The sequence below is a fragment of the Hevea brasiliensis genome, chromosome 8, assembly GCF_030052815.1.
Source record: "Hevea brasiliensis isolate MT/VB/25A 57/8 chromosome 8, ASM3005281v1, whole genome shotgun sequence".
Lineage (NCBI taxonomy): Eukaryota > Viridiplantae > Streptophyta > Magnoliopsida > Malpighiales > Euphorbiaceae > Hevea > Hevea brasiliensis.
Window position 1 is genome coordinate 18,190,201 of NC_079500.1, and position 15,017 is coordinate 18,205,217.

Genomic DNA, 15,017 nt, shown 5'->3' on the forward strand with positions numbered 1-15,017 from the left:
ATAATTCTTCTATTTTAATTTTTGTTGAATAAGAAATAAATATAAATACTTTTTTATTGGGTTATCTATGAGCTTTACACTCCATGATTAGATTTTAACTTAATGCGATAGGGAATTGAACTCACATGGTATCATCACATAACAAATTAAATAATAAACAAGAATTGCAGCACCAATTACAATTAAATATATTAATTTCCCTAGTGCAAAAAAAAATTTGCTTTTTTACAAGTAGAAAAAAAAAAAAGTAACTTCATAGCTTATGCTACATGCAAAGCCTTGAATTCCTATTTCTTACATGTAGGGAATATTTCAATATATTTTATATTTTCTCCAATTTAAATTCAATAACTCCAATTTTCAAACAAAAAACAGATCAATAACTCCATAGACAATCAAGGTCTATTGGTCCAGCAGAACTTGGTGGAGCCTCTTGACCTTCAAAGGACCTGTGAACTAGTTCAGGGTCGATTACCGCAGAAGATATATCCTGGCTAAGTGAAAGCTCCATTTTTGAGTCCTACTTCATGTTTAGTCCTTGGTTTTCAAGCATCATCTTCAAGATGGACTGTTCTGGCAATTTGGTCCTGCAAGTTTGCAAAACTCGGTGAAATTTGAGAGGAATAGAAAGAGTTTGGAAGACAGGTTTTTGAAAACAGAACTGAGGAAGGGGAGGAAGAAGACGTGAAGAAGTGGAGGAAGAAGACGTGGAAGTCAAGAGAAAAGAAGTATTGTCAAAGCTATCAAACATGTCTTCTTTGGCTTTTTGGTCCTCCATTGGCTTGGAGAAGCAGGTCACGTGTGATGTATTGTCCTTGGAAGTCCTTGTCTCACTGTTTTGTGGAGAGGAATCCATCAATGGAGGCCATAAAGATGATGGCCCTAATTCATTTCCATATGAACTCATCGTCACCAACCCTGCAATATGGGTTTTCTTTCCTCCAGAGCTCTTTTGAAAACTTTGCAAATAACCCATTCATTCTGCAAATAAAGCAAGAGAATTCATCAATATTCAATAGCAGCACCAAGAAGGCATAGTAAATAAAAAAACAAAACAAAGTAAAATAGGGGAAACAGAAGAAGAGCAAGACCTTTGCTATTTTAGGAAGATTATACACCGAGTATTTTCCCTCTAATCTATACTCGTGCATAACCCAATTGGTTTTTGTTCCTTTAGGGCCTCTCCCTTTGTAGAAAACCAAAGTCAAGGATCCCAAAAGCCGTAGCTCTATTCCTATGGGTCACAGAGATAACAAGATCCCAAAAGGGCATTATTGCAGAAGAGTTATTTGTTCGTCCAAAATAAAAAAGGACTAGTTTTTACTCGGAAGATTATTCTACTCTATCCAGATCATCTCTAAACAGAATATTTTAATTATGTATATTTGTATTTTTTTCTCTTATGAAGATATTTTACTATACTCATCTTATTATCCTTATTAACGAACTGCTAAATTTTATCTAAAAAAAATGATAAATTTTACTCAAATAATTATTTTATTAACAGATTACATATATCAACAATTAAATTGCTTTTTCAGAAAAAAAAAATAAATGAATTAAATTGTATTTTGTAATACTTCAAAAATTAAATTATAAATTATCTAATAATTTTCTAGTGTAAAACAAAATTATAGTCAAATCCAACATTACAACATTAAAATTTCCTTCTTCAAAATTTGAAAAAGAAATCGTGCTTGCTTTTTAAAAGGAAAAAAAAAAGCCACGTTTTTAGGTGATTGATCATAAAAAAGGAAAAAAAAATTAGTGTACACACGAGTATATGTGCATTCGTTAACTAATAAAATTTTAATAAACTATAATTTTAAATATGTCCTAGCATGATTTTATATAGGATTCACCATGATTTTATAAAATGTGGCGACTGTATAATGGTTAGATGTATATATTGGATGTAGATAAGATTTTTAAAAAATAAAATTTGAAAACTATATTTCTACCTTAAATATTGATCATAAAAAATTAATCTAAAGTTATTATTATGAATTATTATTAGTCCACAAGTATCTTTAATCCAATCAAAATAATATTGGCACAAAATATAAATAAAAAATTTGTAAAAATAAAAAATATAAGATGCTATTTCAAAATTAATTTATTTTAATCAGATTTTTTTATTTTGAAAAAAAGGAAAATAAAACAAAGAAAAGCTAAATCACAGAATCTCAATGCAGAAGGCTGCCGATTTATCTTAGTCAGATTTAGAATAATCTAAGTAATTAAATGATAAATATATAAATATATTGCTATATATGTTTGGATTATCTTAATCCGATTTAGAATAACCTATATTATTAAATGACTATTAATATATTGCTATATATATTTGGATTCTATATTCGCAAATGAGATTCATTTAAATTTGATTTTAATTTAAAATATTTGACTTTTTTATTTAAATACATGATTTTTCACATTCGGATCATAGTGATATTCAAGTAATTCCCTTTACTCTAGCATTAAACCCCTAATGTTGCAATGAGTGAATTCTCTCTTTAATTACTTAGATTTTTCCAAATAAGTTAAGATCTCATTTAAATTAAATATGAAATATCATCTTTTTAAAGTATAATTTGAATTTCAATTGGATTAAAAAAATCTAAACATCTTGTCAATTGTAAATTTGAATTTCAATTGGATTAAAATTTTAGATTAATTAATCAAATCATTTACTTCTCAAGAAATTTTAGTAAAAATTATGAGCACTGAAAATAGCAAAATTATTATTTTTTATTATTAATGTAAAAAAAAAAAGATTCTTAGCTCAAAATATAAACATGAAAAATTAAAAATATAAGATTCTATTTCAAATTTAATTTATCTCAGTCCAATTTAAAATAATCTAAGTAATTAGATGATAACTATATTAATATATGGGCATATATGTTCTATAATCTCAAATGAGATTCATTTAAATTTGATTTTAATTTAAATTATTTTAAATCTAAAAATTTAATAAAAATCATGAATTTTGTTTTCGTTTTTATAATAATATTTGGCTTTTATATGGAAAAGGAAAAAAAAAAAGAAAAATATAGCAATGATCTATGACTTAAAAGTTCTCAGTATAGTTTTAAGGCCATTTAAAAATGAAAGTAATTTATTGATTTTCTCATTTAAAAAAATAAAAATAATCATATACTAAGCCACAATTTTATTTTAATTATATATATTTTTTATTTAATCTAGCCAGTGACTATCCCTTGAGTTAAAGAAATGTGATTTCATGACTCTTTAGATTTTTCATATTTATGATTTTATTAATATTTTGTATCAATATTATTTTTTATTAGATTCGAAATTTATTGACTAATAATAATAATAACCATATTTTTGTGATCATTATTTAAGGTAAATCCATAAGAATAATGATAATATTTTTCATTAAATGATAATTACCTTCTAAAATCTCAAATGAGTTTCATTTAATTTTGATCTTAATTTAAATTATTTGAGTTTATTTCTTTAATTACTTAAATTATTCTAAATCTGTTAAAATCGCATTTAAGCATAAAAGTAATTAAGCATAAAAAAAACATATAAATTGCAATTCAATAATAAAAATAAAAGAAAAATCATGTTGCATGAGTAAACATTTATTTTATATATATATATATATATATATGAAACCCAAATGGACTATCCGAAGCATAGGTGAATATTACATACAATGGAGGAGTCCTTGGTCCAAAAGCTTAATTAGAATTCACCTATGCTTAGGATAGTCCATTTTATTTCTTTAATTACTTAAATTATTCTAAATCTGTTAAAATCGCATTTAAGCATAAAAGTAATTAAGCATAGGTGAATTCTAATTAAGCTTTTGGACGAAGGACTCCTCCATTGTATGTAATATTCACCTATGCTTCGGATAGTCCATTTGGGTTTCATATATATATATATATATAAAATAAATGTTTACTCATGCAACATGATTTTTCTTTTATTTTTATTATTGAATTGCAATTTATATGTTTTTTATGCGTAATTACTTTTATGCTTAAATGCGATTTTAACAGATTTAGAATAATTTAAGTAATTAAAGAAATAAACTCAAATATCATTCTGCTTTTCTAAGTATGGAGGATTGACTGTATTCACTGCTTGAAATCCTTTGCGGTCTAATTTTATGCCTATTTGAACGCAGATGCAATCATTTGTTGTTGTCACTTTCCAATTATTTTTCACTCTCACTTGATCAATTGAGATTCTTGAAACTCCTTCACATTGACAATTCCCTGCAAATTTCATAATTGGATGATAACTAAATTACATAATATATACATGTGAAGCACATATAAAAAATCAGTATATATGATAAACATCTTCTCATATAACTCATTTTTACCGATAAAAAATAGGATTTATAGGCAAAAAATTAGAACTAATTACCTCTCGCATATAACTTTTTTTTTATCATCATTAAATTTTATTAAATTAAAATAAATGTAAAAAAAAAATAGCAATATCGCTCTATAGCTAAACCCACCCATTAGGTTTTCCTGAAACACCGAACTTAAAAGAGACATACTAAGTGAAAAAAACCTGACAAAAAAATAAAATAATGCATCACAACTAGTATGGGAAAATAATTTACGTACCTTGAGCGATAAGGCTTAGAGAGAATAATGCACATAAAAGAAAAATTTTCGACATTGTTGAATGCTAAGCTAAGCTCTCTTTTTGTTTTTGAACATATGATAAGCAACGTGAGGTTTAAACTTCAGCCATTTATATAATTTTTTGAGATAACTATTGTGGTATGTATTAAATGCAAAAATATTATTAGGATTCAATAATAAATTTTCATAGTAGATCTAGTTTAAGTAACAAAAAGAAATTCTTAGCTAGACTTAGTTTATCATGGACCCAATATATCTTGTGTCTTGATTCATAGTAGATCTAGTTTAATTAAAAAAAAAAAAAAAAAATCTATTAAAAAAATTTATTCTTACCTTAAATATTGATTATAAATATTAATTTAAATTTTATTGACTGTAAAAATTAATTTAAATCTATTATTATGAGCTATTGTCAGTCCACAAGTATCTTTAATCCAATCAACATAATTAAAAAAAAAAAAATCGTGTTTGCTTTTAGAAAAGGAAAAAGGTCATATTTTAAAAGGAAAAAAGTCATATTTTGTTTGTTTCACGAAAAATATTTTTCTAAAACATATTTTTCTTATTTTCTGGTGTTTGGTGTATTCAGAAAAATGAGTTAATGAAAAATATTTTCTAATTAAAGGGAAAACTAAGTAATTTTTAAGGAAATAGTAAGTCATTTTTCATTTTTAAAATTTTTATAATCTGATTAAAATATGATAACATTTATATGATATAAACACATTTTTAATTTAATATTAAAACTAAATAACAGAAAATATTTTCATGAAAAATATTATTTTAAAAAATATTATCCATGCAAAACATTTTACATATACAAAATACTTTCCATGAAATAAAATAAACCTTAAATTTAAAACCTTCTTGAAATGATAAAAATGTGTTCATATTGACACTCTTTTTACTAATTTTGTTATTCAAGTTCACCATCTTATCTTTATATTGTAACGCTCTCACTGTCGGTAGTCCGTACATTCTAATGCCCTGACGACTGACGTCTGTCTGGTCAGTCAAGGTGTCTGGAACTACACCTAAATGACAGTGAGGACACATAAAATGATAGAATACATTATAAAAAATATAAGAAAAACTAAGGTAAAATAAAAGACTTAAAACGAAATTAGGCTAAAAGAGCAGTGTCCCGGACCCCCGAGAAACCCTAGGAATAAATTCTGTAGTTTAATTAAAAATTTACCGATGTGTAAATGGCATTAAAAATGTCAAGAATAATTTCATTAATTGATAAAAGTGAAGATAAAAATAAAAATAGACAGTGTAAAAATTTAGAGAAATTGTCCGATCGGTAAATTTGAAAAAGAGGGACTTTAACCCGAAGAGGGGCATTTTGGTCATTTGACATTTAAAGTTGACTTTTGACCAAAAATTTCATTAAAAATTAGTGGTATTAAGTTTAGAAAATCCCATAAAAACCCCCATGAAAACATGAAATTACATTAGTGCAATTAAAGGAGACTTAAGTGGGGTTAATTAGGAATTTAGAAACTTTGAGTATTATATTATTATTATAAGTTATTATAAGTTGTGTAAAAAGTTAAGTGAGCAGAAAAAGGAAAGAGAAAACTCATCTCTTCTCCCTCATCTCACCTTGCTGCCACCCTAGCTTCATTCCCCATTGAATTGTTTCACTTGCATGCTTGGATTTTAGCCATAATCCACAAAAATTCCCTTCACCAAAGTTGTTTCCCACATCAAAAGGAAGCCATTGATACTAATTTGAGAAGGTAGAAGTTGAAATTGGGCTGTTCAAGGGGCTTCCATCCAAGGTTAGTGCATAATCCCTTACTTCCCTCTCTTAATTTCTTGATTTTAAGGTTAATTGAGTTAGTGTGTTAGGAAAATTTTAGGAATTGATGGGTAATTAGGAAACCCTAATTTGGCAGCCATGGAACTAGGGGGAAATTGTTTAATTTTTTGTGAAATTGATGTTTAGAAATGTTAATTAAGCTAAGTACATGAATTAGGATAGGGTTATATGTGGGTGTTTGAAGTTAATTGTGAATTAGGGTTTGTAACCCTAAAAAATTGGGGATTTTCTTTAGACTTGAATATGCCCAATTTGGCAGCCCTAATTAGCTTAATTAGTTATTAAATTAGACACATAATTGGTGAATTGCAATGTTGATTAAGGTTACTAAGAGTATGGGAATCAAATTGCATGTATAAGTGTTGATTTGGATACTTTATCTTAGGGCTTTGAATAATTGCGAGTAATTAAGGATACTGCCCAATTTGGCAGCCTTGAGGAGCATAGAAAATATGTAATTTCATGACTTAAATGATGAAGTATGGTGTCCATGGATATGTGGAAATGAATTAGGCATTGGTAGTTGAAATTACATACACTAATCAATTGTTCCATGCACATATTGTTGACCTTGACCAAATTAAATTTAGGGTGTTGAGTTGCTTATTTTAGACTAGTGGATACTGCTGGATATTGATTGTTGAGATGAATTGGTGATATTAGAAGTGCCATGAATGTATACTTGAAGTTTGGGAGATGGAGAAATGAATTATTGGGAGTGTTATTTTTTGCAGGTTGTGGCCTTGTTGAAAACAAAATATGAATTGAGTTAAAACTGACCTTGTGTGACTCCAATTGGTATGAGGCCAATTGGAGGTGAAAAATGACCTAAAACACTCCAACTTTCACATAGAAACTATGTCCCAATTCTGCCTAAAAACTAACATGAAACTTGACCAAATCCGGATATGCAATTTTAGTGAACCCAGAAATAACCAATTGAACAGTGTTCACTCTTTTAGTCATATCTCACTGTAGACAGGTCCAAATGACTTGAAATTTATATCATTAGAAAGCTTAGACATAGGGCTACAACTCTTGTAGAGGACACAAAGCCCAAAAATGCCATTTACCTAACCAAATTGCTTGTCTAATTTGAAGTACCAAATCTGTCTAGAATTGACACTGCCCAAAATTTGCCATATAAGGACCACTTGACCAGTCTTGGCAAAGAAGCCATAACTTGGTCCATATAACTCCAAATGCCCTGAAACTAGTGTCAAATTTTCACTAAGACATAGGTCTACAAAAATGGTATTTTGACCAAAAACCCAGAAACTTAGGGAACTAGGTCAACTAACTTGATTAAGTTGGCATACCAAATTTGGAAATGGTTCAAATGACCATTAATTCTAGCAAAGTGTTTTAAGGATAACTCCTACTATAAGTCTTCAAACAAAATGAGCCATACAATTCTGAAAAGCTAAGAAATAGACCTCCAATTTTGCTTTAGGCAACTTCCTCACCTTATGAATGCAAAGAGCCTAAATATTGGGTCAAATCTACTGCCCTAATTGAAACCTAATTTCCATTAGACACTTGAGACTAGGTCAATAATTTGACAATAAGTAACACAATAAGACTTGAAAAATTATAATAAACAATTCTAAGTGACCATAAGACATAGCGTAACATATCCTATGAGGAGTAGTAGACCCAAATATGGCAGCAACTTACTCAAATAAAATCAACAACGTATAACACCAAAACTGCCTATTAAGGGAACCAAAATTCAGAATTGACCAAGTTATGGTCAATTGACCATAACTTGAGTTATACAAATCCAAATGACATGATTCAAAAAGGGAAATAAAGACAAGACATAGAAGAACAATTTTCTTTTAGGAAATAGGGCCAAACAGTGGTCACAAACTGTCCAAAATCATATGCAAAGTGAAAATCCCAAATCTTAACCTAAAGAAAGGTTCTTGGAAAACATTATTGGCTCATCCCTACTAAGTCACTATATACTAAATTACTTAAGACAGGTATGTGAGACCCACTTTCCCATTACACATTGACATAAAAATTCTGTTATCACTACATTTGTAACGCCCTCACCATAGCTAGTCCGTATATTTTACTGTTCCGATGACTAATGTCTGTTCGGACAGTTAAAATATCTGGAACTACACCTAGACTATAGTGAGAAGGCATAAATTGAAGAAATAAATGTTAAGAAAATATAAAAAAAAATGTAGAGAAAAAAAAATAAATTAAAGTTTAGAGAATTTATAAATTGGTACAAAAATAATAAAAATAACCCAATATGCACTACTAAGGGCATTTTGGTCATTTTACCCCCAAAGGTGAATTTTGACCTAAATGTCAAAATAAAAAAAATTTAGAGAATAAAATAATTAACATTAATTAAAATTTATGAAATAGATTAGGAAAATGAGAAGAGAAAAGAAAGGAAAAGAAAAGAAAAAGAAAAGAAAAGAAAAGAAAATAAAAAGCTTAGGAAAATTCAAAAAAAATTATAAATAGGCACTAGAGGACAAACTCCCACCCACTTCTATCTTCTTCCTCCATTTCTTCTCTCTCTCTTTCCCTCATTTCCTCCATTGTTGTCAAGCTTCCAAGCTTGATTTCCCAAGCTTCTACACACCAAAACCCATAGGCCACTTTACAAAAAAATACTCCCCACACCCTAAGGAAGCTATAGACACCCATTAGAAGCAAGAAATTTAAAGTTAGGGAAGCTCAAGTAAGGTTAGTGCACCAATCCCTCTTCTTCTAGAGGAAAGAACCCTTGAATTTTTAGTAGCCATGGAACTTGAAGTTTATTGCTTTTAAGTGATGAAAAATGGTTTCATGAGAATGTGTGATGAGTTGAAATATTTGGGTGTTTGATTGTGTAGTGTTTGTGAAAATTTAAAACTTTGAAAACTAGGGTTTGTGTAAATACTTAAGGACTTGGTGTAAATATTGAAATTGACCTATTGAGTTGATATTGTTGCTTATAGAAGTGTATTGCATGCAAATTGAAGTAAGGAAGTTGAAGGAATTGAGATATTGGGAGTGTTCAATTTTCTGCAGGTTTGGACTCAATGAGTCCAGTGGGTTTATTGACCCATAACTGAAAATATGTGACTACAATTGGTATGAGGCCAATTGGAGGTGAAAATAGACTCAAAATAGCCCATTTTTCATGTGGATGCCATGCCCAAATTTCGCCAAAATCATGACCAATTCTCTAGCCAAACCCGGATGACCAAAACTGCCAACCTAGAAAATGACCACTCATTTGGTCATAACTCTCTCTATACTGGTCCAAATGACCTAAAATTTACATCAATGGAAAGCTTAAACATAGGGCTACACTTTTCATGTAGACCACTTGATCCAGTTTTGCCTTTAACCAATTCAAATTGTTAGCATAAGTTGGGTCACTAAAACTGCCAACCTAGAAAATTACCAACATGTTCATTTGGTCATAACTCTCTCTATACTTGTCAAAATGACCTAAAATTTACATCAATGGAAAGCTTAGATATAGGGCTACCCTTTTCATGAAGACCACTTGACCCAGTTCTGCCTTTAACCAATTCAAATTGTTAGCAAAATTTAGGTCACTAAAACTGCCAACCCAAAAATTGTCCAAAATACTGTTCCTTTGGTATGCTTGACCAGTTTTGGCAAAAAGCCATAACTTGGTCTCCGAAGCTGCAAATTGAGTGAAACTAGTGCAAAAAGTTTTATAAGACATAGCGCAACAATTTTTATGTTTTGACCAAGCTCTAGAAACCATTTCATTCTAGGGAAAATGTTAGCCAAAATTAGGAATTGAAATCTGGAAAATGTTAAGTTAAACCCAGAATGCCATTTGATACCCATGTGTTCATTTGGCCATAACTCCCACTAGGAAATTCCATTTGAGATGTGCCAATATGATCTGGAAACATGATAACTTAGGGCTACAACATTGATTTAGACACCTTTGCCAAATTCTAAGTGTAAAGATCCTAAAAAGAGGGTCAAATATACTGCCCTGAAGTTGGTTATTACCTTTATAAGACTAAGAGTCCAGGTTAATACACTGACTATAACTCACTATACCAAGCTTGAAAAATTATGAAATTGTACCTGGGAGTCCCTAAGACATAGAGGAACATATCTTGTGAAGGAACCTAAGTCTAAAAATGACCATAAAATGATCAAATGACTAGTCAAAGTTTATTGACCATAAATTGTAAATTCTGGACAGCTTAGAGGCAAAGGGACCAGTTATGGTATTTTGACCATAACTTGAGTTCTATAACCCCAAATTCAGTGATTCAAAACTAAAATTCAAGTTTAAACATAGAGGAGCATTTGTTATGAAGGAAGTGTGACCAAATAGACATCCTAACCTAGTCAAGTTCCTAGATAAATATAACACATCAAAATTAACCTAAAGAAAGGTTCATGGGGAAAAATGCTATATATGATAATTAAAATACTCATGAGGACAATTAAGTATTAAAAATGATATGAATATGTAAATTGGGACTAATGTCCCATTAATATGAAATTAATGGTACCAATTAACAGTACTAGAAAATAGTAACAGTAAATAGTACTAAAATAATTAAAAATGTTTAATTGCCCATAGTATGCCTAGACTTATTTATTTAGTTTGGATAAATTGGTATAGCAATTAGGGACTACAAATAGCAGTACTGCCTACCGAGAAAATCATGAACTGACAATATATGTCTGATATGATTATTCTACAGGCTATATGCCTACTTACTGGCTATTGTGCCTACTTTATTTCTGGCTTTACAAGCCTGACAGCTGGTCTCGTGCCCGACAGCTGGCCTCGTGCCTGACAGACATATACTGGATAGACATATGGCTGTCTAACCAGTATACACCTGTGCATCTAGCTTTTATAATTTCTTATAGGTTTCTTGGGCACTGATAAAAATTAATTAAGATTTAAAATACAATAAGTAATCATAAAAGATCCCGATAATGTTAATTGTTTCCAAAGAGCAATAAAAATGTAAAAGACCCAGAAATTATGAGTTGCAGATATTATTTCAATTGTTAAATTATTGTTACTATAAATTATGCACCACTAAGCGTTATGCTTAGTGCGTTGGTTTTCCATCGCGTAGGTACTGGAGATCAGTCCTAGCAGCAGCACCAGTAGTGCACTGACAGAGCTCTGACCAGATCTGCCACTGTCCAGAGTCACCTCACCGATCTTTTGTATTTTGGTAGGGCCCATGTATAGACTAGTATTTTGATTCATTATGTCTAGTCATGATGTATTTCATTTTAGACTTGTAGTTAAACTTGAGATTGAAATGAAAACTTGTAATTTATTATCTATGAATTTTCATATGAATGCAATAGATGATACTTCATTTTGAGATCTCATAAATAGTTATGAATGATATGATAAAAGAGAATATGATATGGACATGTAACAGGTGATTAGTGGAAACCTGCCAGATGCTAATAAAACAGGGAAGGCTCTGTCCGGGTCTCCACAGAAATAAAATATATAAAAAAAAAATTCTACACATAGAATATATGTTTTAAATGACATCAAAAGTTTATAATAGATATGATAACACAAGATAGGGTGCTCCGGCACCGAATGTGGCACTTCTTGCTCGGCTATACAGTAGACGGGTAAGGGACATCACAACATTACACTAAACGAGTATGTGGGACCCACCTTTCCACTACAAAATGACATGAAAAGCCTACTAAGAAGTTACTAATGCTAAATTGCCCAAAGTAAACCTAGGCTTATGTATATTGTATGGATCGATTGGTATACCAATTACAGACTACAGATAGCAGTACTACTTACAGGAATAATCACTGATCGACAAAGTATGTCTGACATGATTGTTCTACAGGTTATATGCCTGACCATTGGCCATTGTGCCTAATGATATTTGTGGCTTAGAAAGCCTACCCGCTGGCCTAGTGCCTGACATAACATGTGTATACAGGCTAGACATATGATTGTCTAACTAGTATACTCTGGTGTATCCAGCACTTATAGTCTGTTGTAGGTTACTTGGGCACTGTTATAAATAAATCAAGACTGAAAATATAAGAAATAACCAGAAAAGATACTGTTAAGTTAAATTGCTTCCAAAGTGCAGAAAATTCATAAATAACTTAGAAACTACGGAACTTAGCATAGAATGATTATTTTAATTGTTTAATTACATTTCTTTTAAATTATGCACCACTAAGCTATCAGCTTAGCGCGTATGGTTTTTCCATCGTGTAGGTACTGGAGACTAGGCTCACCCGACACAGCCGCCATAGCAGCAGCCACCATAGTAGCGTCTGACAGAGCTCTGACTATATTTGTCATTGTCCAGAGTTACCTCACTGGTCATTTTGTATTTTGGTAGGGCCCATGTATAGACTAGTATTTTGGTTCATTGTGTATCAACATGATGTAATTACTAGTTTGTGATGTAATAAAAATTGTAAGTTTGTATTTTGGATTGTAATTAAAGTTATGAATATCTGCATATGAATGTCTATATGAATGAATGAAATAAATGAATGAACTTGAGATTGTGTAAGCAGAAATGAGATAATATGATATGTAGAAATATGAGACATGGTATTATTTTAACAGATAACTTGTGGAAGCCACCAGATGCCAATTAAACAGAGAGGGCTCTGCCCGGGTATCCACATAAATAAATTGTGATATAAAAAAAAATTTCACATATTTTCTATAAACTTAAAATTAACAATGAATAGGACAGCATAAGATAAGATGCTCTGGCACCAAATGTGGCACTCCTCGCTCGGGTAAGGGGCATCACATATCTCATATGGGCATTTTCAAAATATCATATTCTCATCTATCTAAAGAAAGCATTTTTTTTCTAAAGAAAGCATTTTTTTTTTATGGTATTCCCATGTTGCATATATATTTTTTTTAATATTGCCACACTTCACTTCCCATAAAAAGATTAATTATGCTAATTAGTAAGTATTTCTTCTTAAATGATAATTCTTTCTATCCTTGCAAATCATTATTATAATACCATTCTTAGATCAATTTTAGTCTTAATGTTATTTTAGTTTTATATATTAAAATTAAAAATTATTTATGTATTATCTATATATTAAATTTTTTTATAGTTACGTGTAAAGCACAAACAACTCCCTAATTTTAGCATTTCTCTCGCTGTATAATGATAAGGGTTATCAGTATAGATAACGTTGTATATAGATTAGCTCTGCAATCCTAATCAAATATAACTAACAACTAAGGCTTATCTGTAATACGTATTTCCTCTTGGTAATACAAGTCAGCTAAGTTCTGTACGCATCCACATAGAGCTCATAGCTATTATTACAATCCATTTGACTTAAAATATATATATATATATATATATATATATATATATATATATATATATATATATATATATATTAGTTTACATTTTCAATCGACAAGGCAATTTTAAAATTTCCTTCTTCAATATTTAAAAAAGAAATCGTAATCTCAAATGTTAGTAGTCTCAAATTAATCATTCAATTACAATTCATTGTGAATCAGTCTTTAATCGAAGCAATTAATTTAAATTTGAGGGACTAAATTTATTATAAATATTAAAATTTTAGAAACTAAACCACTATAAATAGTGAAATATATTGAACTAAATTATTAAGATTTTCAATCTATTAATGATGAATTTTAACCGAATAAGTGTTTTTTTTAACAGATTACATATATCAAAAATTAAATTATTTTTCATTAAAAATAAATAAATTAAATTATAACCTTGTAATACTTGAAAAATTAAATTATAAATTTTCAAATAATTTTCCAGTGTAAAACAAAATTATAATCAAATGCAACATTACAACAGTTTGACAAAAAATTATATGGGTTTAGTTATGCAGATGGAGATAGGGGTGTGCAAACGGTCGGTTCGGTTCCGAACCGAACCGAACCGATAAAATCGAAAATCGAAAATCAAAAATTTTAAAAACCGAACCGAACCGATTGATAGGAGAAAACCGAACGGAATCGAACCGATAAATTTCGGTTCGATTCGGTTTTAAACCGATCAAACTGAAATTTATAAAATTTCATATTTTTAACATTAAATCTAAATAAAAAAAAATTAGAAATCAAAACTCAAAAATCTTTAGGTTCGGTTCGGTTTCCTTTGATTTCGGTTCGGTTCGATTCGGTTCGATTCAATTTGATTCGATTTTTTTGATTTCCTATATATATTAATAATTTCGGTTCGGTTCGATTTTTTTGATTTTTTTATGAAAATAACCGAACCGAACCGATTTAACCGAAATTATCAAAATTATAAACTGAACCGAACCGAACCGATTAAATTTTAAAACCGAACCGATTGAACCGAATTAATCGGTTCGGTTCGGTTTTTCGGTTTAAACCGAAAACTGCACACCCCTAGATGGAGATGGGTAGCGTGTCTCCAACTGGATAGGGAGCAAGGCTTTTAATGCAATGGAAATATATAACGATTTGATAAATTATAGGAACAAATGAAAAATGTGTAAACTATTGCATTTGAAGATTC

The 15,017-nt window shown here is 29.8% G+C and overlaps 1 pseudogene; it reads right to left on the reverse strand.

Moving 5' to 3' along the window:
- Window positions 1-376: 376 nt before the first annotated feature.
- On the reverse strand, window positions 377-12,805 carry LOC131182084 (NAC domain-containing protein 100-like; annotated as a pseudogene).
- Window positions 12,806-15,017: the final 2,212 nt, after the last annotated feature.